This window comes from Vulpes lagopus, chromosome X, assembly GCF_018345385.1.
Source record: "Vulpes lagopus strain Blue_001 chromosome X, ASM1834538v1, whole genome shotgun sequence".
In the NCBI taxonomy this organism is placed as follows: Eukaryota; Metazoa; Chordata; class Mammalia; order Carnivora; family Canidae; genus Vulpes; species Vulpes lagopus.
In genome coordinates, this window is record NC_054848.1 from 49,414,651 (window position 1) to 49,440,420 (window position 25,770).

The following is a 25,770-nucleotide window of genomic DNA, read 5'->3' on the forward strand; positions in this document are numbered from 1 at the left end:
ATATGTGAACACCAAACTAGCTCTGCAAGAAATAATAAGGGGGACCCAGTAAAAAAAGTGGAAGCCCAAAGAAATAATCCACAAAAACAGGGACTGAATAGGTATTATGATGACACTAAATTCATATCTTTTAATAGTAACTCTGATCGTGAATGGGTTAAATGATCCCAGCAAAAGGTGCAGGGTTTCAGACTCAATAAAAAAGACTTCTCATCTATTTGCTGTCTACAAGAGACTCTTTTTAGACCTAAGGACACCTATAGGCTGAAAATGAAGATGTGGAGAACCATTTACCATTCAACTGGTCCTCAAGAAAAAGCTGGGGTAGCAATCTTCATTTCAGATGAATTAGTTTATACCAAAGACTCGTAAGAGATGAAGAGGGATAGTATATCATACTAAAAGGTCTATCCAACAAGAAGACCTAACACTTATGAATGTACATGCCCCTAATGTGGGAGCTGCCAAGTATGTCAATCAATTAATAATCAAATAAATACATACTTAGATAATAAGACACTAACAACAAGAGAATTCAACACGGCACTTTCTGCAAATGACAGATTTTCTAAGCACAACACCAAAAAAGAACAACGGCCTTAAATGATATACTGGAAAAAAAAGATTTCACTAATATATACAGAACTTTCCATTTCAAATTCAAATGAATACACATTCTTCTCAACTGCACATGGAACTTTCTCCAGAATAGACTGCACACTGGGTCACAAGTCAGGTCTCAACCAATACCAAAAGACTGGGATTCTCCCCTGCATATTTTCAGACCATAATGCTTTGAAACTAGAACTCAATCACAAGAAGAAATTTGGAAGAATCTCAAACACATGGAGGTTAAAGAGCATCCTAGTAAAAGATGAATGGGTCAACCAGGAAATTAGAGAAGAATTAAAAAGATTAAGGGAAACTAATGAAGATACAACCATTCAAAAACTTTGGGAAAAGTCATCCTAAGAGGGAAATGCATTGCAAAACAAGCATCCCTCAAAAAATTGGAAAAAAACTCAAATACAAAAGCTAACCTCCCACCTAAAGGAACTGGAGAAAGAACAACAAATAAAACCGACACCAAGCAGAAGAAGAGAGATAATAAATATTAGAGCAGAATTCAATGAAATAGAGACCAGCAGAACTGTAGAACAGATCAACAAAACCAGGAGTTGCTTCTTTGAGAGAATTAATAAGATAGATAAACCCCTAGCCAGCCTAATTAAGAAGTTTAAAGACTCAATAAAATCATGAATGAAAGAGAGAGATCACAGCCAATACCAAGGAAATACAAACGATTTTTAAAAAGCATTATGAGTAGCTATATGCCAATAAATTATGCAATCTAGAAGAAATGGACGAATTTCTGGAAAACCACAAACTACCAAAAATGGAACAGGAAGAAATAGAAAACCTGAACAGGCCAATAACCAGAGATGAACCTGAAGCAGTTATCAAAAACCTCCCAAGACACAAGAGTCCAGGGCCAGATGGATTCCCAAGGGGAATTCTATCAAATGTTTTTTTTAAAATAATAAATTTATTTTTTATTGGTGTTCAATTTGCCAACATACAGAATAACACCCAGTGCTCATCCGGTCAAGTGTCCCCCTCAGTGCCCATCACCCATTCATCCCCACCCCCCGCCCTCCTCCCCTTCCACCACCCCTAGTTCGTTTCCCAGAGTTAGGAGTCTTTATGTTCTGTCTCCCCTATCACATGTTTAAAGAAAAAATAACACCTATTCTACTAAAGCTATTTCAAAGGATAGAAAGGGACAGAATACATAGAAACTCTTTTTATGAGGCCTCTATTACCTTGAATCCAAAACCAGGCAAAGACCCCACCAAAAAGGAGAATTATAGACCAATATCCCTGATGAACATAAATGGAAAAAATTCTCAGCAAGATACTACTCAATAGGATACAACAGTACTTTAAGAGGATTATTCACCATGTCTAAGTGGGATTTATCCTCAGGATGCAAGGTTGGTTCAACACTCATAAAATAATCAATGTGACAGATCATATCAACAAGTGAAATACAAGAACCACATGATTCTCTCAATAGATGCAGAGAAAGCATTTGACAAAATATACCATGCATTCCTGATTAAAACTCTTCAAAGTGTAGGGATACAGGGAACATTCCTCAATATCTTAAAAGCCATTTATGAAAAGCCCACAGCAAATATCATTCTCAATGGGGAAACCCTGAGAACCTTTCCCCTAAGTTCAGGAACACAACAGGGATGACCACTTTCACCATTGTTATTCAACATAGTGCTAGAAGTCCTAGCCTCAACCATCAAAAAACCAAAAGAAATAAAAGGCATTCAAATTGGTAAAGAAGAAGTCAAACCCTCTCTCTTCACAGATGACATGATACTGTACATAGAAAACCCAAAAATCTCCACGCCAAGATTGCTAGAACTCATACAGCAATTCAGCACTGTAGCTGGATACAAAATCAATGCACAGAACTTAGTTGCATTTCTGTACAGTAACAATGAGATTGAAAAGACAAATTAAGGAATCAATATCATTTAAAATTGCACCCAATAGCATGTGATACCTGGGAATAAACCTAACCAAAGTGTTAAAGGATATATTCCCTAAAACATACAGAACACTTCTGAAAGAAATTTAGGAATATAGAAAGAGATGGAAAAGTATTCCATGCTCATGGATTGGAACAATTAATATTGTGAAAATGTCTATGCTACTCTGGGCAATTTACACGTTCAATGCAATCCCTATCAAAATACCATGGACTTTCTTCAGAGAGTTGGAACAAATAATCGTTAAGATTTGTATGTAATCAGAAAAGACCTGAACAGCCAGAGTAACATTGAAAAAGAAAACCAATGCCAGGGGCATTAGAATGGCAGATTTCAAGCTCTATTACACAGCTGTGATCATCAATACAGTATGGTAGTAGCACAAAAACAGACACATAGATTAATGTAACAGAATAGAGAACCCAGAATTGGGCACCAACTCTATGGTCAACTAATATTTGACAAAGCAGGAAAGAATACCTATTGGAAAAAGGACAGTCTCTTCAATAAACGGTATTGTGAAAATTGGACAGCCACGTGCAGAAGAAACAAACTAGACCATTCTCTTACACCATACCCAAAGGCAAACTCAAAATGGATGAAAGATCTAAATGTGAGACAAGAATACATCAAAATCTTAGAGGAGAACACAGGCAACACCCTTTTTAAACTTGGCCACAGCAACGTCTTGCAAGATACATCTATGAAGACAAGGGAAACGAGAAAAATAAGCATTGGGACTTAAACAGGATAAAAAGCTTCTGTACAGTAAAAGAAATAGTCAACAAAAATAAAAGACAACCTACAGAATGGGAGAAAATATTTGCAAATGACATATCAGATAAAGGGCTAGTATCCAAGATCTATAAAGAACTTGCTAAACTCAACACCCAAGAAGCAAAAAATCCAATCATGAAATGGGCAGAAGACATGAACAGAAATTTCATCAAGGAAGACATACACATGGCCAATAAACACATAAGACAATGCTCTGCATCACTTGCTCTCAGTGAAATGCAAATCAAAACCACAATGAGATACCACCTCACACCAGTGAGAATGGCAAAGTTTAACAAGACGGGAAAACAAATTTTGGAAAGGATGTGGAGAAGGGGGAACCCTCTTGCACTGTTTGTGGGACTGGAAACTGATGCAGCCACTCTGGAAAATAGTGTGGAGGCTCCTCAAAGAGTTAAAAATAGAGCTACCCTTTGACTCAGCAATTGCACTACTGGATATTTATCCCAAACATATGGATGTAATGAAACACCAGGACACCTGCACCCCAATGTTCATAGCAGCAATGTCCACAATAGCCAAACTTTGGAAGGAGCCACGATGTCCTTTGACAGATGAATGGATAAAGAAGATGTAATATATGTATACATACACACACACACACACACACACACACACACACACACAATGGAATATTAATCAGCCTTCAGAAAGGACGAATACCTACCATTGCCTCAACGTGCATGAAACTGGAGGATAGTATGCTGAGTGAAGTAAAAGTCAGATGGATAAGAACAATCATCTTATGGTTTCAGTCCTATGGGGAATTGAAGAAACAGTTAAAGGGATTATAAGAGAAAGGAGGGGAACTGAGTGGGGAAAATTAGAGAGGGAGACAAACCATGAGAGGCTTCTACCTCTGGGAAATGAACAAAGGGTTGTGGAAGGGGTGGTGGTCAGGGATTTGGGGTAACTCCATGATGGGCACTGAGGAGGGCAGTTGATGGGATGAGCACTGGGTGTTACACTATACATTGGCAAACTGAATTTCAATAAAAACAAATAAAAAAGTAACAAAATGGCTGGGTATGTCTTTGGATCATTTTTTTTTTTTGGATCATTTTTTAATTGAATATTTTTTCCTAACAGTTGAGTTTTGAGAATCTATATATCCTAGACATGAGTCTTTTGTCAGTTATGTTGTTTGCAAATATGTTCTCCCAGTCAGTATTTTGTCTTTCATCATTTTTTAAAAGATTTTATTATTTATTCATGAGAGACACAGAGAAAGGCAGAGATATAGGCAAAGGGAAAAGTAGGCTCCTCGCAGGGCCTGATGCAGGACTTGATCCTGGACCCAGGATCACACCCTGAGCTGAAGGCAGATGCTCAACTGCTGAGCCACCCAGGTATCCCTGTCTTTCATCATCTTAATCATGTTTTTAGCAGAACATGTTTTTATTTTAGCCTAAAAAATTATGAAATTCAATCCATCAATTTTATCTTTTATGGATCGTGCTTTAGTGTCAGGCCTAAGACTTCACCAAGCTCTAGGTTCTGCAGGTTTTTCCGTATTATCTTTTTAAATTTTTATGGTTACATTTATATCTATAATCTATTCTGAGTTAAGTTTTATATAAAGTGTGAGGTTTAGGCTGTGATTATCTTTTTTTTCCTTACTTATGTATATACAATTGTTCCAGCACTACTTGTTGTAAAGACTGTCCTAATGTTGGATTACTTTTGCAACTCTGTCAAAAATCAGTTGGCCATACTTGTGTGGGTCTCACGTGATTTCTCACGGTTTTTTAATAAGATGTATTTATTTACTCATGAGAGCCTGAGAAAGAGAGAGGCAGAGACATAGGCAGAGGGAAAAGCCAATGCATGACTCAATTCTGGAGTCTGGGATCATGCCCTGAGCCAAAGGCTCAACCCTGTGCCACCTAGGCATCCCAATTTGTTCTTTTTTTAAGATTTTATTTATTTACTCATCAGAGACGAGAGAGAGAGAGGCAAAGACACAGGCAGAGGGAGAAGCAGGCTCCATGCAAGGAGCCCGACATGGGACTTGATCCCAGGACCCCAAGATCACGCCCTGGGCCAAAGGCACAGGCGCTAAACCGCTGAGCCACCCAGGGATCCCCCCCCCATTTGTCTGTTCTTAATGTTGTTCCATTTATCTATGTGTCTGTCCCTTAGCCAATACCACATAGCCTTGATAAGTTAATTAGATCCTGGACTTTTTGGGAGGTTTTGTTGTTTTCAATTTATCGGGATTTCTTACATGACAATTATGCTATCTGCAAACAAAGACAGTTTTATTTCTTCCTTTTCATTTATATGATTTTTACTTATTTTTTGACTAATTGTTCTGTCTAGAGCCTCCAGTGCTAATACTGACTAGCAGTGCTGAGAATGGGCATCCCTCCCTTGTCCCTGATCTTGAAAGGATAGCATTTATTCTTTCACAACAAAGTATGTTAGCTACCTGGAAAGTTTTTATGGGTGCACTTTATCATGTTGAGAAAATTCTCCCTTATTCCTAGTTTCCTAAGAGATCTCATAAATGTACTGAATTTTTCCAAATGCTTTATCTGTATCAATTGACATGATTATGTGATTTTTGTCTGTTAATATGACAAACAAAATTGACTTTTTTAGTAGCAAACCAGCCTTGCATCTCTGGAATAAATCCCACTTAATTATGGTGTATAATTCTTTTTATATATTGTTGAAATCTATTTGCTAATATTTTTATAAAGAGTTCTATGTTATATTCTTTTTTAACTTAAAAAAATATTTTTATTGGAGTTCAATTTGCCAACATATAGCATAACACCCAGTGTTCATCCCGCCAAGTGTCCCCCTCAGTGCCCATCACCCAGTCACCCCAACCCCCCGCCCACTTCCCCATCCACTACCCCTTGTTCATTTCCCAGAGTTAGGTGTCTCTCATGTTTTGTCACCCTCACTGATATTTTCACTCATTTTCTCTCCTTTCCCTTTATTCCCTTTCACTAATTTTTATATTCCTCAAATGAATGAGACCATATAATGTCTGTCTTTTCCAGTTGCTATGTCTATATTCTTGAGTTTGATTTTATTAATGTCAGAGACCACACTCCATTTTACATTCTTTTAAATTGGTTGGGGATTATCTTATATCCCAAGATATGGCCTATTTGTCTCAGTATGTATTTAATGGGCACTTGAATATATAACTTGTCTTTGGGTTAAGTGTTCTATAAATATTAAGGAAATCCTGTTGCTGATGGTGTTGTCAAGTTCTATACCTTTGCTGATTTTCTGTGTAATGATAGAGGAATGTTAAAGGCTCCAACTATAATTGGATTTATCCATCTTTGCTTTTGGTCCTATCAGATTTGCTTCACATATTTGGCATTTCTTTTATCTGGTGTATACCCTCTTAGGATTAGTATGTCTTCTTGGTGGATTTATACCTTTGTCATTATGTTATGTATTTCTATGTACCTAGTAATTTTCTTTGCTCTGAAGTCTACTTTATCTGATATTAATATTTCCATTCCTATTTTTCTGATTAATGCTTTCATTATATATCTTCTTCCATTCATGGCACTTTTAACATACATATATCTATATATTTGAAGTGAGTTTTTTGTAGATAACATATAAATGGATCAAATTTTTAAAATTCTCTTGGCTAATCAGTTTTTAATTACTGTACTTAGGCCAATTATATTTAGTGTACTTATTGATAAGTTAGAGCTTAAATGTACCAATTCATTTTTGCTTACCATTTGATCTTTTATTCTGTTTTCTTTTAGCTGCTGTCCTGTGCTTAATTCATCATATCCCAGAATTATATTTTGTCTATACTGTTTTTAAGTGTATCTTTTTCTATAGTTTTTTAGTGGTTGCTCTAAGTATTACATTTCATAATTTTGTAGTCTATTGTGTCATCACTTTATTGGTATGATAGTAGAATCATTACCTACCTTTATGCCCCTTCACCTTCTACCATTTATAACTATCTGAAATATTTCTTCTACATACATTGAAAACCATATTAGCACTACATTATTGCTTCCACCATCAGAAATAATTTAGAAAACTAAACAGGATAAGGAAAATGTACTGTATTTTATTATTATTTTTATTTATAAAAATATTATTATATTTTTCCTCTTTCTCGTATTTTTTCTCCTTCCTGTTATTTCATGTTTTCCTCTTTTATTTCCTATTTAAAAAGGAAATTCCTTTATTTTAGGGTAGATATGCTACTCACAAATTTTCTTACGTTTTCTTCATCTGAGAATATCTTATTTTTTTTCCTCATTCTTAATGGATATTTTTAATACATATAAAATTTAGGGTTTAGTTATAGACTGAATTGTCTCTCAAAAGTTCCCATGTTGAAGCCCTAATTCGCAGTGTGAATGCACTTAGTTTGTGGTCCTTTGGGGAAGAAATTAAAGTTAATGAGATCATAAATATGGTACCCTAATCCAATTGGATTGGTGTGCTCATAAGAAAGAGACACCAGAGATTGCTCTCTCTCTCTCTCTCTCTTTCTGAATGCACAGAGGAAAGGCCATGTGAAAATATAGCAACAAGGTGGCCAACTGCAAATCAGAAAGAGAGCCCTCACCAGAAAGCTAGTTTGCTGCATGTTGACCATAACTGCCTTTATAAGTGAGAAAATAAATGTCTGCTGTTTAAGCCATCCAGTCTATGATATTTTGTTGTAGAAGACTGAACAGCTTTTTGTACTGTAAAGTGGGGGTGTTACTTTAATAAATACCTAAAAATGTGCAAGTGGCTTTGGAAATGGGTGATGAGTAGAGGCTGGACATGTTTAGGGTATGTGCTTAAAAAGCCTATATTGCATTGAAAGAACTGCTGATAGAAATATGGTCATTAAAGGTGTTTCTGATGAGTTCTTATAGAGAAAAGAGGAACATGCTATTGGAAACTGGAGGAAAGGTAATCTATGTTATAAAGTGGCAAAGAATTTGGCTGAATTTTGTTCTAGTGTTTTACGAGGTAGTAAATGTGAGCAATGACATTGAATACTTAGCTGAAGAGATTTTTAAGAAAAATGTTGAAGGTGAGGATGGTTTCTCCTTGTTGTTTATAGTTAAATGCAAGAGGAGAGAAAGAAACAGAAAGAATCATTAAGCAAAAAGGAACCAGAACTTGAAGATTTAGAAAACTCTAATTCCATCTATATTGCAAAATATATATAACATAAACATGTTATGGAAAGAACATGAACGATGTGGCTGGAAACCACTCTGAGATTACTTATTATTTTAATCAGGTATCTCAGCAGACATCAGGAATACAAATGTGATTATACAAGCATAGACACTGTCAGTATGCACAAAGGAAAGCAGAAATATAAAGTTTTTCAAACTCTGGGATTTTGCAGGAAAGGACAATAGAATTATTTAGTTCAAACATGTTTTTTCTTTCAAGTAAAGGCAAGAATGATGCTGAACATGATTCAGAGATCATTAGGGCTGCCACTCCCACCATAAGCCCACAACTAATAGACCCAGGGGGCAAGGCTGTTTTCTCCTCATTTTCAAAGAATGGGTTCCCCTACTTAGTTCCAATAGGCCAGGATACCTGACTAGTGCCTCAAGGAGAAAGGTGACTGCATAGAGCTGTCAGGATGTGGCTGCCACAAGGAGTTGTAGGGGTGATGCTGCTCAAATTACCTAGCCAAAGAAACTGATTCTTGAGCCTTAAAAATGTAATACAGACAGTTGCAGTTGTGCTCTCCGAGTTCCTGCCTCCCTCCCTGCGCCGCCAGGATGGCCTCCCAGAACTGAGACCCAGCTGCCGCCAGTGTCACCACTACCTGGAAAGGAGGCAACTCCAGCGGGGGCACCGCCCAGGGCCCCATGGGCAAGAGGCTGCAGCAGGAGCTGATTACCCTCATGATGTCTGTTGATAAAGGAATTTCTGCCTTTCCTGAATCAGACAACCTTTTCAAATGGGTGGGGACCACCTACGGAGTAGCTGGCACAGTATATGAAGACCTGAGGTATAAGCTCTCCCTGGAGTTCCCCAGTAGCTACCCTTACAACGCACCCACAGTGAAGTTCCTCACACCCTGCTACCACCCCAACATGGACGCCCAGGGTAACATCTGCTTGGACATCCTGAAGGACAAACGGTCTGCCCTTGTGACGTCAGGACCATCCTGCTGTTCATCCAGAGCTTGCTAGGAGAACCCAACATTGATAGTCATTTGAACACACATGCTGCTGAGCTCTGGAAAAACTCCACAGCCTTTAAGAAGTAACTGCAAGAAACCTACTCAAAGCAGGTCACCAGCCAAGATCCCTGACTGCCCAGCCTCTTTCCTTGTGTTGTCTTTTTGTTTTCTCCCTACATGGTCTGTCCTCTTCATTTCTGTCTAGGACTCTGTATCTGAAGCTGTGGTATCATTTTTGTTTTGTTTCTGTTTTTTAAATTACTAATTTAAATTAAGTCTCTGTTTGAACCCTTGTGATGAATATATTAAATACATTGGGTTTAAAAAAATGTAATGGAACTTAACATGCTAGGTTTAGCACTTCATTGGGAACTGCCAATCTAATCTTTCTGATTTCTCCTTTTAAAAAAGAGAATGTTTTTCCTATACCTGTTATACTACTATACTTGGGAAATATAACTCGTCTGCTTTCACAGATGGAGAGAAATTTTGACTCTGGATGAATCATACCACAAGTTTCACCCAAACCTACTTGAGATGATATTTAGATGAAACTTTGGGCTGGGCATATATGCTGCAATGGCTTAAGACATTTGGGGTTATGGGAAGGAATGAATGACTTTTGCACATGAGAAGGATGTGCCGGGGTGGGGGGAGCATAGAGTAGAAAGTACAGAATGCATTGTGTCCTTCTAAAATACATGTATTCAAACCCTAACCCCTAAAGTGACAATATTTGGAGAGAAGATTTTTAGGGAGGCACAAGTTAAATAAAGTCTTAACACTGGGACACAAATCCAATAGTATTGGTGGACTTATACATAGAGGCACGAATATGCGAGCTCTTTCTATGCCCAAAAAAGAACAGAGGATAAACTTAAAACCAATTAAAGATCTAAATGTGAGATCTGAAACCATAAAACTAAAAGAAAACACAGGTAATAATCTCTTGGATATCAGCCTTTGCAACATATTTGTAGATATGTCTCCTCAGGCAAGGAAAACAAAAGCAAAAATAATCTATTGGGACAATACCAAAATAAAAAGCAAAAGAAACCATCAATGAAATGAAAAAGCAAACTACTAAGTGAAAGAAGATATTTGAAAATTTTATGTCTGATAAAAGATTAATATTCAAAAGATATAAAGAGCATATAAAACTCAAGATATACATTAAAAGCAAATAGTCTGATTAAAAATGGCAGAGATTCTACTAAAGCTGTTTGGAAAGATAGAAAGAGATGGAGTACTTCCAAATTCGTTCTATGAGGCCAGCATCACCTTAATTCCGAAACCAGACAAAGACCCCACCAAAAAGGAGAATTACAGACCAATATCCCTGATGAACATGGATGCAAAAATTCTCAACAAGATACTAGCCAATAGGATCCAACAACACATTAAGAAAATTATTCACCATGACCAAGTAGGATTTATCCCTGGGACACAAGGCTGGTTCAACACTCGTAAAACCATCAATGTGATTCATCATATCAGCAAGAGAAAAACCAAGAACCATATGATACTCTCATTAGATGCAGAGAAAGCATTTGACAAAATACAGCATCCATTCCTGATCAAAACCCTTCAGAGTGTTGGGATAGAGGGAACTTTCCTCGACATCTTAAAAGCCATCTACGAAAAGCCCACAGCAAATATCATTCTCAATGGGGAAGCACTGGGAGCCTTTCCCCTAAGATCAGGAACAAGACAGGGATGTCCACTCTCACCACTGCTGTTCAACATAGTTCTGGAAGTCCTCGCCTCAGCAATCAGACAACAAAAAGACATTAAAGGCATTCAAATTGGCAAAGAAGAAGTCAAACTCTCCCTCTTCGCCGATGACATGATACTCTACATAGAAAACCCAAAAGCCTCCACCCCCAGATTGCTAGAACTCATACAGCAATTTGGTAGCGTGGCAGGATACAAAATCAATGCCCAGAAATCAATGGCATTTCTATACACTAACAATGAGACTGAAGAAAGAGAAATTAAGGAGTCAATCCCATTTACAATTGCACCCAAAAGCATAAGATACCTAGGAATAAACCTAACCAAAGAGGTAAAAGATCTATACCCTAAAAACTATAGAACACTTCTGAAATAAATTGAGGAAGACACAAAGAGATGGAAAAATATTCCATGCTCATGGATTGGCAGAATTAATATTGTAAAAATGTCAATGTTACCCAGGGCAATTTATACGTTTAATGCAATCCCTATCAAAATACCATGGACTTTCTTCAGAGAGTTAGAACAAATTATTTTAAGATTTGTGTGGAATCAGAAAAGACCCCGAATAGCCAGGGGAATTTTTTAAAAAAGAAAACCTTAGCTGGGGGCATCACAATGCCAGATTTCAGGTTGTATTACAAAGCTGTGGTCATCAAGACAGTGTGGTACTGGCACAAAAACAGACACATAGATCAATGGAACAGAATAGAGAACCCAGAAGTGGACCCTGAAATGTACGGCCATCTAATATTCGATAAAGGAGGAAAGACTATCCATTGGAAGAAAGACAGTCTCTTCAATAAATGGTGCTGGGAAAATTGGACATCCACATGCAGAAGAATGAAACTGGACCACTCTCTTTCACCATACACAAAGATAAACTCAAAATGGATGAGAGATCTAAATGTGAGACAAGATTCCATCAAAATCCTAGAGGAGAACACAGGCAACACCCTTTTTGAACTTGGCCACAGTAACTTCTTGCAAGATACATCCACGAAGGCAAAAGAAACAAAAGCAAAAATGAACTATTGGGACTTCATCAAGATAAGAAGCTTTTGCACAGCAAAGGATACAGTCAACAAAACTAAAAGACAACCTACAGAATGGGAGAAGATATTTGCAAATGACATATCAGATAAAGGGCTAGTTTCCAAAATCTATAAAGAACTTATTAAACTCAACACCAAAGAAACAAACAATCCAATCATGAAATGGGCAAAAGACATGAAGAGAAATCTCACAGAGGAAGACATGGACATGGCCAACATGCACATGAGAAAATGCTCTGCATCACTTGCCATCAGGGAAATACAAATCAAAACCACAATGAGATACCACCTCACACCAGTGAGAATGGGGAAAATTAACAAGGCAGGAAACAACAAATGTTGGAGAGGATGCGGAGAAAAGGGAACCCTCTTACACTGTTGGTGGGAATGTGAACTGGTGCAGCCACTCTGGAAAACTGTGTGGAGGTTCCTCAAAGAGTTAAAAATAGACCTGCCCTACGACCCAGCAATTGCACTGTTGGGGATTTACCCCAAAGATTCAGATGCAATGAAACGTCGGGACACCTGCACCCCGATGTTTCTATCAGCAATGGCCACAATAGCCAAACTGTGGAAGGAGCCTCGGTGTCCATCGAAAGATGAATGGATAAAGAAGATGTGGTTTATGTATACAATGGAATATTACTCAGCAATTAGAAACGACAAATACCCACCATTTGCTTCAACGTGGATGGAACTGGAGGGTATTATGCTGAGTGAAATAAGTCAATCGGAGAAGGACAAACAGTGTATGTTCTCATTCATTTGGGGAATATGAATAATAGTGAAAGGGAATATAAAGGAAGGGAAAAGAAATGTTGGGAAATATCAGGAAGGGAGACAGAACATAAAGACTCCTAACTCGGGGAAACGAACTAGGGGTGGTGGAAGGGGAGGAGGGCGGGTGTTGGAGGGGAATGGGTGACGGGCACTGAGGTGGACACTTGACGGGATGAGCACTGGGTGTTTTTCTGTATGTTGGTAAATTAAACACCAATAAAAGTTAATTAAAAAAAAATGGCAGAGAATCTGAATAGACATTTTTACAAAGACATATCATTGTAAAGCCCACATATGAAAAGAAGCTCAATAACACTAATCATCAGGGAAATGCAAATCAAAACCAAAATGACATACTACCTTATACCTGTTACAATGGCTAGAATCAAAAAGACAAAAGATAAGCGTTGGTGAGAATGTAGAGAAAAAGGAACCCATCATGCACTGTTGTTGGTAATATAAATTGGTACACCTACTGTGAAAAAGTTTGTAGTTTCCTGAAAAAAATTAATTGAAATATCATAGGATCCAATAATTCCACTACTGGGTATTTACACAAAGAACAAAATCACTAATTCAAAAAGATATATGCACCCCCTGTATTTATTGAGTTTTATTTACAATAGAAATGGCAGCAATACAAATGTCTACCAATAGATGAATGCATAAAGAAAATGTGGTATATAAATATATAATGGAACATTGCTTGTCATAAAAAGAATGAGATCTTGCCATTTGTGACAACATGGATGAACCTAGAAGGCATTCAGCTAAGTGGAATAATTCAGTCAGAGACAAATTCCATATGATTCTACTCATATGTGGGATCAAAAAATAAAACAAATAAAAAACCAGAAATGGATTATTAAAAATAGAGAACTGGTGGGTACCACTGAAATGTGGAGGAGGGAAGCTAATGAAATAGATAAAAAGTATTAAAAAGTACAAAATCTACTTATAAAATAAATAAGTTGTGATGAAAAATACAGCACAACAAATATAGTCAATAATATTGTAATAATACAGTAGGTGACAGATGGTGACAACACTTACAGTGGTGAACAATTAACAATGTACAAAATGGTTGGATTACTCTGTTATATACCTGAGGCTAATATAACATTATATGTCCATTATTCTTCAATAATAAATTTAAAAAGCAACATTGACATATTGTCATAAAGATAGACAAATGGAACTATGAAGTAAAAAAGAAAGTCCAGAAATAAACCTACAAACATAAGAACAACTGGTTTCTGAGAAAGGTGTAGAAACAATGCTATGGGGAACATGTCCTTTTCAACAACTGGTCCTGATACAACTGTATATTCACATGCAAAATATAAACAAATAAATAATTTTGACATAATCTGAATCATATACAGCAATTAAGTGAAAATGAATCATAGGCTTATGTGTAAAACCTAAGAAATAAACTTTCTGGAGGAAAACTCAGAAGAAAATATTTGTGACGTAAACATAGAAGAACATTTTTGTGAATTTCTCTTAGGCAAAGATTTCTTTTACAGAAATGCAATCCATAAAAGAAAGTATTAATGATTTAGACTTCTTCATCACTATTGAGAAGTTCTGCAATTCAAAAGACAGTTAAGAGAATGTAAAGACAAATCACAGATTGGGAAACCATCTTTGTGATGCCTGTATCCAGAATACATAAAAAATCCACAGTAAGTTAACAAACAATTGAAAAATGGGCCAAAGATCTGAATAGGTATTTCAGCAAAGATATATTGGTGGCAAATAACCCATGAAGAAGATGCTCAAAAGAATTACTCATTAGGAAAATGCAAGTTAACTACAGTAAACTACAAAGAATTACTACTTTACACACCACTTTGATGGCAATAATGTCCTTTTATACACACTTGATTACCAAGTGTCATGGATATAGAGCAAGTGAAATCTTCATACACTACTTCTGGTGATGGAAAGTGCCACAATACTTTGGAAAACAGTTTCCAATATCATAAAAAGTTATATGTATGCTTATCATATGATGCAGAAATTCCTGGTTAGGAATCTAACCAGGAGAAATTAAAATCTATTTCCATGTAAATAATCAACAAAATTAAAAGGCAACCTATTGAATGGGAGAAGATATTTACAAATGATGTATCTAATAAGGGACAGTATCCAAGATATATAAAGAGCTTATAAATCTCAATACCCAAAACGACTGAACAAACCAATTAAAAAGTGGACAGAAGACATGAATAGATATTTTTACAAAGATATTTTTTCTAATGTCCTAGAAGACAATGAATGGCCAAAGACACATTAAAAGATGCACAATATCACCCATCATCAGGAAAATAAAAATCAAAACTACAATAAGATATCACCTCACACCTGTGATGATGGCTAAAGCCATCAACACAAGAAAGAATAGGTGTTGGTGAGGATGTGGAGAATGGGGAACCCCTTTGCACTGTTGCTGGGAATACAAAGTGGTGGAGCCACTCTGAAAAATTGTATGTAGGTTCCCCAAAAAGTGAAAAATGAAACTATGCCATGATCCAGCAATTGCACTAGTAGGTATTTACCCAAAGAATAGAATAATACTAATTCAAAGGAATAATGCACCCTAGTATTTATAGAAGCATTATCTACCATGGCCAAATTATAGAAAGAGCCCAAAAGTTCATTAACTGATGAATGGATAAAGAATTATAATACATATATAATTAATATAATATATAATTACATAAAATTTATAATAGAATATTACCCAGCCATCAAAAAGAATTAAATCTTGCCATCTGCAATGAAATGGATGGAGCTAGAGTGTATTATGCTAACAAAATAAGTCAGAGAAAGACAAATACCATGATTTCACTCATATGTGGAATTAATACACAAAACAAACAGGCAAAGGGGAAAAAAGAGAGAGAGAGAGGCAAATCAAGAAACAGAATCTGTGGAGCTAGGTAGGAGAGAGAGAGAAAAGAGAAAGGCACACAGGGGACACACAAGGAAAACACTTCTCCAAAGCTACTGACTGGGAAAATAAGAGGGGCTGATTTCTGTGAGTTTTTTCAACCAGCAGAGCTCAAAGACTTGAGTTTTAGAGGTCAGTATTGTGGCTGGTATACAGCACTGAGGACATTGCAGTGCTCCCGTAGAGAAGGCAGTCAGGTTGTAGCCCGGGGGGCAGACAGCACCATCTGAAGATCTCCTGAGACACACTGGGAGAGATGGTTTCCCCTTCTTGGAGTACATCTGAGAGAGGTGGCATTGCCTCTCTGGGGACAAAGGAGCTGGTGAGAGATATTACCCTCCCCCTGCCACTCATCATAGGCACAAAGCCACCTGATGAGGGTGGCTAACCCAGACACTACCCATTTAGCAAAGCTGCTTGCTTTGTTCCAAATTCCACATGCCTGACCTCTGGTGCAACTGCCCTTCTGGGTCAAATCTGCATCAATCCCAGCACAGTGAAATATCCCCCCACCCCACACAGAAAATTTGTGTGGGCCCCTGTCATTCCAGGTTTCTAAAGTTTTAGAGTTCTGAAACTCAACTGGCCTGTATGGAATAACCCCAAAGTGCACTGCACTTCTCTAGACAGGCAAGTGACCTGGACACAGACAGTGTGTAAGCAGTGATCTGAAAAACACCTAGGATGCAGGAGGGAAATATATTCATTTTTCTAGGAAAGCTTCCCTGACAGCAACAAACATGAATTCCCCTCTCTGAAGACAAGGGAGCTGGCTGGCACCATTTCCCTCCCTTGTCCCTTAGCATAATCTAACTTCAATAAATAGCACAGGGCCAAAATTGTTTATATCAAACCCTGCTTCCCCTGTACTTTGCTGGTACTGCTTTTCTCAAGCAAGTGTGTCTGAGAACCACTGCACTGGGCTCCTCCCCCAGAAGACCAGGACAAACCCCAGCATACACCACATCTATTGACCATAAAGTTCTGCAAAGCTTCAGCACTGCTGGAAATAGCATCGCGTCTTTTATAACAAGCAGACCATCTAAATTAAAACTCACCACACTCTGGCCAAGGTCCAAACACGCCCCACTGCAGGTTAATAAAAAACTCTACAGAGGACTGACCTGAGGGATAGAGCAGCCATAACACAAAAGCAGAGTACACACGCCATACAAAAGAGACAATTCCTGAAGCACCAGGCTCAGGACATTATATATGACCTCTTCTTCATAAAGACATTACTCTCAGGAGCAGGGAAATACAACAGGCTTTCCTAGCACAAAAAGGATGATCAAGACTTAGACAAAATGCCACATGGAGAAATTCATCCTAAAAGAAGGAACAAGAAAATATCATTGTTAGGGATCTAAATAAACAGATATAGGTAATATTCCTGATTCAGAATTTAAAGTAATGACTAAGGTGGGGAGCAAGACGGTGGAGGAATAGGTGCCTCACTCACCTGACTCCATCAACTTACTTAGATTACTTTCAAATCATCCTGAAAACCTACAAATTCAACCTGAGATTTAGAGAGAACAGCTGGAACACTACAGTGAGAAGGGTTTTCAGATCTAACAAGGTAGGAAGGCTGAAAAAAAAAAAAAGAATCAAGGGGGTAGGGGCTCCATGAGGAGCTGGCTAAGGATCGGTGGGGAAAGCCCAGCCCCGGAGAAGCAGGAACTTTATTTTTTTTAATTTTTTTAAATAAATTAATTTTTTTATTGGTGTTCAATTTACCAACATACAGAATAACACCCAGTGCTCATCCCGTCAAGTGCCGCCCTCAGTGCCCGTCACCCATTCACCCCCACCCCCTGCCCTCCACCCCTTTCACCACCCCTAGTTCGTTTCCCAGAGTTAGGAGTCTTTTTCTTCTCCCTTCCCTTATATTCCCTTTCACTGTTATTTATATTCCCCAAATGAATGAGAAAGAAGATACACTGTTCGTCCTTCTCCAATTGACTTACTTCACTCAGCATAATACCCTCCAGTTCCATCCACGTTGAAGCAAATGGTGGGTATTTGTTGTTTGTAATGGCTGAGTAATATTCCATTGTATACATAAACCACATCTTCTTTATCCATTCATCTTTCGATGGACACCGAGGCTCCTTCCACAGTTTGGCTATTGTGGACATTGCTGCTAGAAACATCGGGGTGCAGGTGTCCCGGCGTTTCATTGCATCTGAATCTTTGGGGTAAATCCCCAACAGTGCAATTGCTGGGTCGTAGGGCAGGTCTATTTTTAACTCTTTGAGGAACCTCCACACAGTTTTCCAGAGTGGCTGCACCAGTTCACATTCCCACCAACAGTGTAAGAGGGTTCCCTTTTCTCCGCATCCTCTCCAACATTTGTGGTTTCATAAGCAGGAACTTTAAAAAATCTGTACCGGATTCCTCCGGCATGGAAAGGTGCTTAGCAGGGAAATCAAACAGAATAGCAGGAGGGGTAGTGGAGCCTCTAGTCTCCTGGAGTCACTAATAGAGGAAGTGCGCCCCAGGGGAAAGTGCACCACGCTATGGGCCGATCTTGGTAAAGAGCTGGGGCGCACACCCAGCGGGGCATCTGAGAGAAGCCGGTCCAGCAGGCGGGGGATCTGGGTGGAGGAGGCTGCGCCCTGCTGCCTTTGGGACCTGTGGCCTTGGGAGCATGATTCCAACAGCATAGGCCCTGGATCCCAGGGCACTGGGTGGACAAAGCCAGGGATCCTGCACTCCCCCCTGGACAGGCGGTGGTGGGGTAGGCACAGGACAGCAGGGACTATCCAGCCGCCATGTGCCCCCAAGCTGTGCAGATCAGCGCACCCAACCCAGGAGCACCCAGGTCAGTGCATAGTGGGAGACTGTGGTAGTTACTAGGGGAACTGACTCCTGAGCTAGAGAGCTGGCCTTTGCCAGTGTTGTTGTTCCTCTGTTTCACCCTGTGCCTGGGAGGTGCGGGGCCCAAGGAAACAGAGGCCTCACAAGATAAACAACTCCCACTGAGCCCAGCACCAAGTGGGGGACGGGGCAGCTACCCCAGGTTCACACACCTGAGAAGCAGCACAGCAGGCCCCTCCCACAGAAGACCAGTTGAAAGAACAGGGAAAGAGTAAGTTATTGACCAAGCAGCACTGGAAAAGCTCCAGGAATCATCTAGGCTGAAATTTACTTAGGTCGTAGTTGATGTTCTTGACACAGCCCGCTCATACAGCCACTAGGCACTGAGCAAAATGACTAGAAAGAAGAACTCACCACAAAAGAAAGACTCAGAAACAGTATTCTCTCCCACAGAGTTACAGAATTTGGATTATAATTCTATGTCAGAAAGAATTATAAAGCGCCTGGTGGCTACGGAAAAAACAATAAAGGATTCAAGAGAATTCATGACTGCAGATTTTAGATCTAATCAGGCCAAAAATAAAATCAATTAAATGAGATGCAATCCAAACTGGAGGTCCTAATGACAAGGGTTAATGGGGTAGAAGAAAGAGTGAGTGACATAGAAGACAAGTTGGTGGCAAGGAAGGAAGCTGAGGAAAAAAGAGAAAACCAATTAAAAGGTCATGAGAAAAGGTTAAGGGAAATAAATGACAGCCTCTGAAGGAAAAAATCTAAGTATAATTGGGGTTCCAGAGGGTGCCGAGAGGGACAGAGGAGAAGAAAGCACATTTGATCAAGTCATAACTGAGAACTTCCCTAATATGGGAGGGACACAGGCATTCAGATCCAGGAGATAGAGAGGACCCTCCCTAAAATAAATAAAAACGGTTCAACACATCAACATTTAATAGTGAAACTCGGTAATTCCAAAGAGAAAGAGAAAATCCTTAAAGCATCAAGAGACAAGAGATCCCTAAATTATATGGGAAAATATATTAGATTAACAGCAGACCTCTCCACCGAAACCTGGCAGGCCAGAAAGGGCTGGCAGGATATATTCAGGGTCCTAAATGAGAAGAACCTGCAGCCAAGAATACATTATCCAGCAAGGCTCTCATTCAGAATAGAAGGAGACATAAAGAGCTTCCAAGATAGGCAGAAACTAAAGGAATATGTGATCACCAAGCCAGCTCTACAAGAAATAGTAAGGGGGACTCTGTAAAAGAAAGAGGAAGCCCAAAGAAATAATCCACAAAAACAGGGATTGAATAGGTATTATGATGACACTAAATTCATATCTTTCAAAGTTAACTCTGAACGTGAATGGGCTAAATGATCCAAAAAAGACGCAGGGTTTCAGACTGGATAAAAAGGCAAGACCCATCTATTTGCTGACTACAAACACATTTTATTTTGTTTTTTTTTTAAGAGACTCATTTTAGACCTAAGGATACCTCCAGCCTGAATATGAAAGGAAGGAGAAACATTCAATGGTCCTCAAAAGAAAGCAGGAGTAGCAATCCTTATATCAGATAAATTAAAGTTCATCCCAAAGACTGTAGTAAGAGATGAAGAGGTACATTTTATCGTACTTAAAGGATATATCCAACAAGAGGACCTAGAAATCATGAATATTTATGCCCCTAATGTCGGGGCTGCCAAGTATATCAATCAATTAAAAACCAAAGTAAAGACATACTTAGATAATAATACACCAAAACTGGGAGACTTCAACACGGCACATTCCGCAAATGACAGATTTTCTAAACACAACATCTACAAAGGAACAAGAGCATTAAATGATACACTGTACCAGATGGATTTCACAGAAATTTAGAGAAATTTACATCCGAACAGAACCGAATACACATTCTTCTAAATTGCACATGGAAATTTCTAGACTAGAACAGATACTGGGTCACAAATGAGGTCTCAACCGGTGCCAAATGTTTGGGATCCTCCCCTGCATATTTTCAGAACATAATACTTTGAATCTTGAACTCAATCACAAGAAGAAATTTGGAAGACACTCAAACATGTGGAGGTTAAAAAGCATCCTACTAAAGGATGGATTGGTCAATCAGGAAATTAGAGAAAAATTAGAGATTCATGGAAACTAATGAATGAAGATACACCTGTTCAAAATCTTTGGGATTCAGCAAATGCAGTCCTAAGAAGAAAATACATCGCAATACAAGCATCCCTCAAAAAATTGGAAAAAACTCAAAAAAGCTGACCTCACATCTAAAGAAACTGGAGAATGAATAGCTAATAAAACCTACACCAAGCAGAAGAGAGTTAATAAAGATCCAAGGAGAACTCAATGAAATAGAGTCCAGAAGAACTGTATAACAGATCAACAAAAGCAGGAGCTGGTTCTTTAAAAGAATGAGTAACATAGATAAACCATTAGCCAGCCTTATTAAAAACAAAAGAGAAAAGACTCAAATTAATAAAATCACGAATGAGAAAGGAGAGATCACAACGAAGGAAATAAAAACGATGTTAAAAATGCACTATGAGCCACTATACACCAATAAATTAGGCAATCTAGAAGAAATGGATGCATTTCTGGAAAACTACAAACTATCAAATCTGGAACGTGGTGAAAAAGAAAACCTGAACAGGCCAATAACAAGGGAGGAAAGTGAAGAAGTCATTAAAAACCTTCCAAGACACAAAAGTCCAGGGCAGTATGGCTTCCCAGGGGAATTCTATCAAACATTTAAAGAACAAACAATATCTATTCTACTAAAGCTGTTCCAAAAAGATAGAAAGGGATGGAAAACTTCCGAACTCATCTTATGAGGCAGGTTTCATTTTATTTTATTTATTTTGTTTTAATTTGTTTTATTTTATTTTTATACTTTTATTTAAGATTTTATTTATTTATTCATGAGACACACACACACACACACACACAGAGAGAGAGAGAGAGAGAGAGAGAGAGAGAGAGAGAGAGAGGCAGAGACACAGGCAGAGGGAGAAGCAGGCTCCATGCAGGGAGCCCGATGTGGGACTCGTTCCCAGGTCTCCAGGATCATGCCCTGGGCTGAATGCAGTGCTAAACCACTGAGCCACCAGGGCTGCACGCAAGCATAATTTTAATTCCAAAACCAGGCAAAGACCCCACCTAAAAGGAGAATTATAGACCAATATCTCTGATGAACACAGATGCAAAAATTCTCAACAACATACTAGCCAATAGGATCCAACAATAGGGGATCCTTGAGTGGCTCAGTGGTTTAGCGCCTGCCTTTGGCCCAAGGCGTGATCCTGTAGTCCCCGGATCGAGTCCCATGTCGGGCTCCCGGCATGGAGCCTGCTTCTCCCTCCTCTTGTGTCTCTGCCTCTCTCTCTCTCTCTCTATGTCTATCATAAATAAATAAATAAATCTTTAAAAAAAAAGGATCCAACAATACATTAAGAGGATTATTCACTATGACCAAGTGGGATTCATCCCCGGGATGTAAGGCCGGTTCAACACTCGTAAAACAATCAATGTGACTCATCATATCAACAAGGGAAAAACAAGAACCATATGATCCTCTCAATAGATGCAGAGAAAGCATTTGACAAAAGACAGCATTGATCCCTGATAAAAACTCTTTAGTGTGGGGCAGCCCCGGTGGCCCAGCGGTTTAGCACCTGCCTTTGGCCCAGGGCCTGATCCTGGAGACCTGGGATGGAGTCCCATGTCAGGCTCCCTGCATGGAGCCTGCTTCTCTCTCTACCTGTGTCTCTGCCTCTCCCTCTCTCTCTCTCTGTCTCTCTCTCTCTCTCTCTGTCTCTCATGAATGGGTAAATAAAATCTTTGAATAAAAAGAAAAAATAAACTCTTTAGTGTGCAGGGATAGAGGAAACATTCCTCAGCATCTTAAAAGCCACCTACAAAAAGCCCACAGCAAATATCATTCTCAATGGGGAAACGCTGGGAGCCTTTCCCCTAAGATCAGGAACAAGACAGGGATGTCCACTCTCACCACTGCTAGTCAACATAGTACTGGAACTCCTAGCCTCAGCAATCATGCAACAAAAGGAAAAAAAGGCATTCAAATTGGCAAAGAAGAAGTCAAACTCTCCCTCTTCGCCGATGACAGGATACTGTACATAGAAAACCCAAAAGACTCCACGCCAAGATTGCTAGAACTTATACAGAAATTTGGCAGTGTGGCAGGATACCAAATCAATGCCCAGAAATCAGTGGCATTTCTAGACACTAACAATGAGACTGAAGAAAGAGAAATTAAGGAGCCAATCCCATTTACAATTGCCCCCAAAAGCATAAGATACCTAAGAATAAACCTAACCAAAGAGGTAAAGGATCTATACCCTAAAAACTACAGAACACTTCTTTTTTTTAAGATTTTATTTATTTATTCATGAGATATACACACACACACACACACACAGAGAGAGAGAGAGAGAGAGAGAGAGAGAGAGAGAGAAAGGCAGAGACAGGTAATGATGGAGGCTCCATGCAGGGGGCCCGATGTGGGACTTGATCCTGGGTCTCCAGAATCAGGCCCTGGGCTGAAGGTGGCACTAAACCACTGAGCCACCCAGGCTGCCCCTACAGAACACTTCTGAAAGAAATTGAGGAAGACACAAAGAGATGGAAAAATATTCCATGCTCATGGATTGGAAGAATTAACATTGTAAAAATGTCAATGCTATCCAGTGCTACTTACACATTTAATGCAATCCCTATCAAAATACCATGGACTTTCTTCAGAGAGTTGGAACAAATCATCTTAGGATTTGTGTGGAATCAGAAAAGATTCCAAATAGCCAGGGGAATATGGAAAAAAACCAGAGCTGGGACATCACAATGCCAGATTTCAAGTTGTACTACAAAGCTGTGATCATCAAGACAGTGTGGTATTGGCACAAAAACAGACATGTAGGTCAATGGAAAACAATAGAGAACCCAGACATGGGCCCTCAATTCTATGGCCAACTAATATTCAACAAAGCAGGAAAGACTATCCATTGGAAAAAGGACAGTCTCTTCAATAAATGGTGTTGGGAAAATTGGACAGCCACATGCAGAAGAATGAACCTAGACCATTCTCTTACACCATACACAAAGATAAACTAAAAATGGATGAAAGATCTAAATGTGAGACTAGAATCCATCGAAATCCTAGAGGAGAATACAGGCAACACTCTTTTTGAACTTGGCCACAGAAACTTCTTGCAAGATACATCCACGAAGGCAAGGGAAACAAAAGCAAAAATGAATTATTGGGACTTTATCAAGATAAAAAGCTTCTGCACAGCAAAAGCAACAGTCAACAAAACTAAAAGACAACCTACAGAATGGGAGAAGATACTTGCAAATGACATATCAGATGAAGGGCTAGTTTCGAAGACCTATGAAGAACTTTTTAAACTCAACAGCAAAGAAACAAACAATCCAATCATGAAACGGACCATAGGCATGAACAAAAATTTCACCAAAGAAGAAATAGACATGGCCAACAAACACAAGAGAAAATGGTCCACATTACTTGCCATCAGAGAAATACAAATCAAAACCACAATGAAATACCACCTCACACCAGTGATAAGGGTGAAAATTAACAAGACAGGAAACAACAAATGTTGGGGAGATGTGGATAAAGGGGAGCCCTCTTGCACTGTTGGTGGAAACGTGAACTGGTACAGCTATTCTGGAAAACTGTGTGGAGGTTCCTCAAAGAGTTAAAAATAGAGCTACCCTACTACCCAGCAATTGCACTGCTGGGGATTTACCACAAAGATACAGATGCAGTGAAATGGCTGGACACCTTCACCCCGATGTTTATAGCAGCAATGTTCACAACAGCCAAACTGGAAGGAGACTCCGTGTCCATCAAATGATGAATCGATAAAGATGTGGTCTAAATATACAATGGAATATTACTCAGCCATTATAAACGACAAATACCCACCATTTGATTCAATGTGGATAGAAATGGAGGGTATTATGCTGAGTAAAGTAAGTCAATTGGAGAAGGACAAACATTATATGGTCTCATTCATTTGGGGAATATAAAAAATAATGAATGGGACTATAGGGGAAAGGAGAGAAAATGAGTGGGAAATATCAGAGAGGGTGACAGAACATGAGAGACTCCTATCTCTGGGAAACGAACAAGGGGTAGTAGAAGGGGAGGTGTGCGGGGGCATGGGGTGACTATGTTGGGCACTGAGGGGGGTATTGACAGGATGAGCACTGGGTATTATAGTATATGTTGGCAAATCGAACTCCAATAAAAAATATACACAAAAATATTTAAAAATAAAATAGAAAAGTAAAATGAATATTACATAAAATGAAAAATAAATAAATAAAAATGTATTAAAAATAAAATAAAGCAATAATTAAAAGGATAGTAGCCAAGCTTCAGGAAAGCATAGAAGAGGGATCCCTGGGTGGCTCAGTGGTTTAGCACCTGCCTTCGGCTCAGGTTGTGATTCTGGAGACCTGGGATTGGGTCCCGCATGAGGCTCCCTGCATGGAGCCTGCTTCTCCCTCTGCCTGTGTCTCTGCCTCTCTCTGTCTCTCTCTGTCTCTCATGAATAAATAAATAAAATCTTAAAAAAATAATGCATAGATGACATCACAGAGTTTGAAAACCACTGAGATAAAGGTGCAAAAAATGAATCGGGCTGAAATGAAAATTTAATAACCAAGATTCAAAACTAATTGGATGTAATGAACTCAAGGATGGAAGAAGCAGAACAAATAAGTGATACAGAAAATAGATTTATGGTAAATAATGAAGCTAATTAAGAGAGGGAAAGAAAAATCTTGGATCAGGAAGGTAGACTTAGAGAACTCCATAACTCCATGAAACCTAATAGCGTTCATAT

General features: G+C 38.8%; 1 protein-coding gene and 1 pseudogene across 2 annotated transcripts in view; one reads left to right on the forward strand and one right to left on the reverse strand.

Moving 5' to 3' along the window:
• ZC4H2 (zinc finger C4H2-type containing) overlaps window positions 1-25,770 on the reverse strand; it is a 60,280-nt gene that overhangs the window by 17,476 nt on the left and 17,034 nt on the right. The window lies entirely within an intron of this gene.
• LOC121483547 lies at window positions 8,833-9,648 on the forward strand (annotated as a pseudogene).